Source organism: Petromyzon marinus, chromosome 30 (assembly GCF_048934315.1).
Source record: "Petromyzon marinus isolate PM22_M1 ecotype Great Lakes invasive population chromosome 30, UKy_Petmar_22M1.pri1.0, whole genome shotgun sequence".
NCBI classification, from domain to species: Eukaryota; Metazoa; Chordata; class Hyperoartia; order Petromyzontiformes; family Petromyzontidae; genus Petromyzon; species Petromyzon marinus.
Window position 1 is genome coordinate 7,477,134 of NC_133696.1, and position 4,658 is coordinate 7,481,791.

Below are 4,658 nucleotides of genomic sequence, written 5' to 3' on the forward strand. Positions count from 1 at the left end.
CCCATTGGTCGCCCGCGCGCGTTCGAAGGCGCGCGCGCGCTCTCATTGGTCGAGCCGTCGACGTCCGTTGATGACGCTCGTGAATGCGGGGTTTGCGTGGCGTAAAATTATAATATAATTTAAATATGGTTATGTAATTATTATACTTAATTTTATAATCCTGTATTAGACTATAATTATTGTATTTGATTTGCTATATTTTGTAACTAATAACAATGTTATAATTACAATATATAACAATATTTGAATTACATAATAATTGCAATATTACATTTTTTTTAATTAAATTAGAACTTTAATATTTAAATTGTAAAATTAAATTATATTTCAATAATATATTTTAGAATATAATCCAGTATTATAACTTATAACTTATAATTATTACATTTAATGCACTATACTTTATAACTAATGATATATTATTACAATTTTAAGCGCATGCATTTCCTCAATACAATAATGGTTCCTTCAAATCAGAATGTTTATTTATACTGGAGCAGTATAAATAATCAGATGAGCTATAAAGCTCTTTTTCATAGATGTCCGTAGTGTCGCGTCAGAACGTTACAACAAACAATACAAAAACACGATATAAGCGCAATGTATAGGAAAGATAAAAAAATAACTTAAAATATATACACAAATAAATCTAATATATTATTGTTAGTTTATCAGGTAAAGCCCACTGAGCTATTAAGTTATTTTTCAGAAGCGACCTGGCCACAAATGATAGCTCAACGTAGTGGCTTATCATGGTGAGGAGAGGGGTGAAACTGCTTAATGTTTTCCGGAATAAGAGTTTGTTTTGTATATAAATAAAAAATGTTTAAGTTATTCTACCAGTAGGGGGAAATGAAATATTTGCTCTGTTACATTTGCCCCTACTGGCCCTCAGAGATGCTGAGGCATTTAAGCAAAGCACCCAATAATAACAAAGTTAACTGAAAATCTTTATCAACGGTGATATTCTTGGTTCTTTCTGTGGCAGATCACTGTTATAATTCAGTAGGTTCGCATGACATTGACTTCTCCAAGACAGAGGTTATTTGCAAGCCATCTGGCTACCATGAGAGATTCGTTCATGAGGCTATCCACATATACAAACACAGGGACAATTTCAACCGAGAAGATGGATTCTGGCTTAGCAATCATGGGAAGGATTTGATAAACCATTTCGGGTCTTCATTGATTGATCACGCTTAAGGTGGCTTTCAGACCGCATCCATTATTTTTTGTCTCCCCCCTCCTCTTTTCCGAACATAGATGGACTCGTCCATCTGAACAAACTGTCAAATCTCTCTCCGTGGTGCTAACGTTAAAAATAACCGCCACTTTTTTCAAATTTTCTTGCTGTGGTTTTCACACCTGATGATGATTGCTTGTGTTGCAGTCGAAACGTCGTGAGAATTTTATTGTTTTATTCATAATAAAGGTTTTTGGGGGGGGATTTTTGGGTTAGATCGCGTTTATTTATAAATGTGTCGTAACCCTCCACCACCCGACACGGCCAATCAGCAAAAAAAAAGTGTCACGTTGACAAAAGACAAATAATATAATATTTTATTGTTTCCCTTCTACGTAACTTTACCGAAAGAACCCTGCAGTCACGAAAGCTTTAAATAAAAAAAATCAACGGTGATGTTTGGCAAAGTTTATGTCCTATAAGGGTTGCTGTTTTAATCTGGGGATGAAAGATCAAACGCTGCAGAGGGTCAACATACATGTTGTTTACGTCGTTTATTGTGAAATTTCGGTCACGGCATATTTACATTGAATTGCCCATATAGGACTCACCACTGTGATCTCTACATTGGGTCAAACTTAACATCTCTTAATGTTCGACGGCTTGTGCACCAGATCTTATTTATTCACTATGTACTTACAAAAAAATCCGCCGACTACCTGCTGGATCTCCTCTCTGTTTCAAAGAACAAATTTGACCTAAGGTCTTCGCTCATTTACCAGCTTCACATTCCCTATTGCCGTACGAATAATGGAGGAAGGGCCTTTGCTATTGATGCCCCCAGGGTCTGGAATGCTATTGCCAATAAACTGCAACTTGAATCACTACTTATGAGATATTCACTCAAAACTGCTCTAGAGGAGTTGTACACCCCTAGCTGCCACTGCTTTTCAGTGGCCTAAAATAAAATAAAATGTTTCGCTCCGGATGACCACTGCAAAGTATTATCTTTATTTTGATTTAGTGTGCTGATCTTAAAGGTGCATTTAAAAATTTGATACTCCGACTGATGCTCCTGCTATTGTGGAGCAACTCATGCAGCCAGCTATGGCTGTAGGGTTTGGTGGTACATGTTGTTTATGTCGTTTATTGTGAAAATTCGGTCACAGTTAACTATGATCACTCTTACCTTGCTTTTATGGCTTTATTTTGGTGATTTCAAAAAGTTTTTTGGTTTGGCCATGTTTGTTTGTTGTAGTACGGAGTTAGACTGATGGCCTTAATCTAAGTTGTCTTGTGGTTGTTGTTGTTGTTTGACTTGCATCCCACTGGGATTTTTGCACACAGCGTTGGTGTACGGCGCTTTTTCTGGAATGTCTTGTTGTTTTTTCCTGTATTTTCTGTTTGCACAGTCACATAGTCACTTAAAGATGTTTTCTTGTTCATATTTTTGTTTTTTGTTTGTTGCGGTTGCACCCGATTCAAGAGCCGAATGGCTCAAAGAGCTATACCAAATAAATGAAACTAAACTAAACAAAAAAAAACCATGGTCACTGTTACATTGCTTTTATGGCTTTATTTTGGTGATTTCGAAAACGTTTTTTTTTGTTTGGCCATGTTTTTTTTGTTGTAGTACGGAGTTAGAATGATGGCCTTAATCTAAGTTGTCTTGTGATTGTTGTTGCTTGACTTGCTTTTTCTGGAAGATTTTTGCTGTTTTTTTCCTGGATTTTTCGGGTGCAACCGCAACACTTTAAGATGTTTTCTTGGTCATGTTTTTCGTTTGTTGCGGTTGCACCCGATTCAAGAGCCGAATGGCTCACAGGGCTATACCAAATAAATGAAACTGAAACGTGAAGTTGTCTAATTGGCCACAATTGCACACATCTCAATCGCCTATATGAACTCGAGTTTGCATCCTTCAAGGGGTAATCTTAACTACCGCCACTAGACCGCGCTGTTCTAGTTATTTAAATAGCCGAGGCAAAAAGCACAGTACGCAGTGTTAAGAAGAGTCCAAAAACGTCGCCTTATATACATTTTAGTTAAGTGTTTGCCGACGGGTGCGCCGGGCGGTTTCTTTTATTAACCGTGGTTTTGTTTACCAAAAAAAACATTGTCATCCACAAACAATGTGACCCCGACGTGATTTGAACACGCAACCTTCTGATCTGGAGTCAGACGCGCTACCGTTGCGCCACGAGGCCCGTGGTCATTCGTCACGAACTTCGCGCTCTTGTCTTTAACGCGCTCGCGCAAGGGCTTTATCCGCAGCAAATTCGCGCACGATCTGGCAGCATCGATGCCACTGCTCGATGATGGATTCTCGTACCCCTCCCCCCCCGCCGCGCCCCCATCCCTCATCATCAACATCGCTGCAGTCATTGCTGTGATGACATGCACCAATTCTTTCACCGTTCGCCGCCTCGTCCGAACATCAGCCATTGTTTGTCGACTGCTTGGATGACGGCGGTCCCTCGTCAACATCACCGCAGACATTACTGTGGTTAAATGGCGACAATTATTTCACCCGACAGTCGCCCGATTTCAAACAAAATTAGCAGCCGCTGTTTATCCGCTGCTGGATGACGGCCTATCATACGTGTGCGTTATACGTGCTTTCACAATTACAATAACAAGTTATATCATTGACCCACACACAACCAATGCATTGGCATCGTAATTAGCAGCACTGCTGGACTGTGGACACGAGCTTCGCCGTTGTACGGTAGTAATTAGTGTGTTAAACGCTAACATAATTACGCCGATAGCAGCCTGATCCAAACAACAATCAGCAGCGTTCAGTGTCTATCCACTGCTGATGATGAATGCCTCCCTCACGTGAACTGATTCCGTCGTTCCATCTCCTCCGCAGCCCTGAAACCTCTCGAACGACGCAATGTGTATACATTTTTTTTTAAGTTTTCGTATTATTTATAAACTGCTGTAATGCAAAACAAATGTATGCACGTCTCCTTAGCACGGCATTCAAACCACTGCGCGTTGTTTTAAAAAAAATGTTTTAATTCACATTCGTTAACACAATGGGTTACAACATTTCCTTGGTTTAAGGATAGTTATACTGGTAGGAACCTCCCGGTTACACCAGCCCACAGGGGATTATTCCTTTGTCAAGGCGCTTTGTTTCTTCTCACACAGCTTAAAGGTCGCGATCTGAGCTTGGCTGTGTTCACTCCAGCGCTGTCCTACCAGACAGTCTCGTCCCCTTCACCTGATGAAGGCCGCTTGTGTTGTGGCCGAAACGTCGTGAGAATTTTAATTGTGTTATTTTATTTTATCAATTTATTATTTTATTCTCATTCTACGTGACTTTACCGAAAGAACCAAAGAAGAAGGGGATTATTGTGTCCGGCCGTCCGTCGTGCATCCAGAAATGGGAGGGGAGGGTGGGGCTGGGTGGGGAGGGGAGGGTGGGGAGGGAGGGGAGGGTGGGGAGGGGCTGGGTGGGGAGGGG

At 40.5% G+C, this 4,658-nt stretch overlaps 1 non-coding gene across 1 annotated transcript; it reads right to left on the bottom strand.

Annotated features, from left to right (window-relative positions):
- Positions 1-3,318: 3,318 nt before the first annotated feature.
- On the bottom strand, positions 3,319-3,390 carry TRNAW-CCA (transfer RNA tryptophan (anticodon CCA)). Its single transcript has one exon. It is a non-coding gene; the product is annotated as a tRNA-Trp (tRNA).
- Between the last annotated feature and the right edge of the window lie 1,268 nt (positions 3,391-4,658).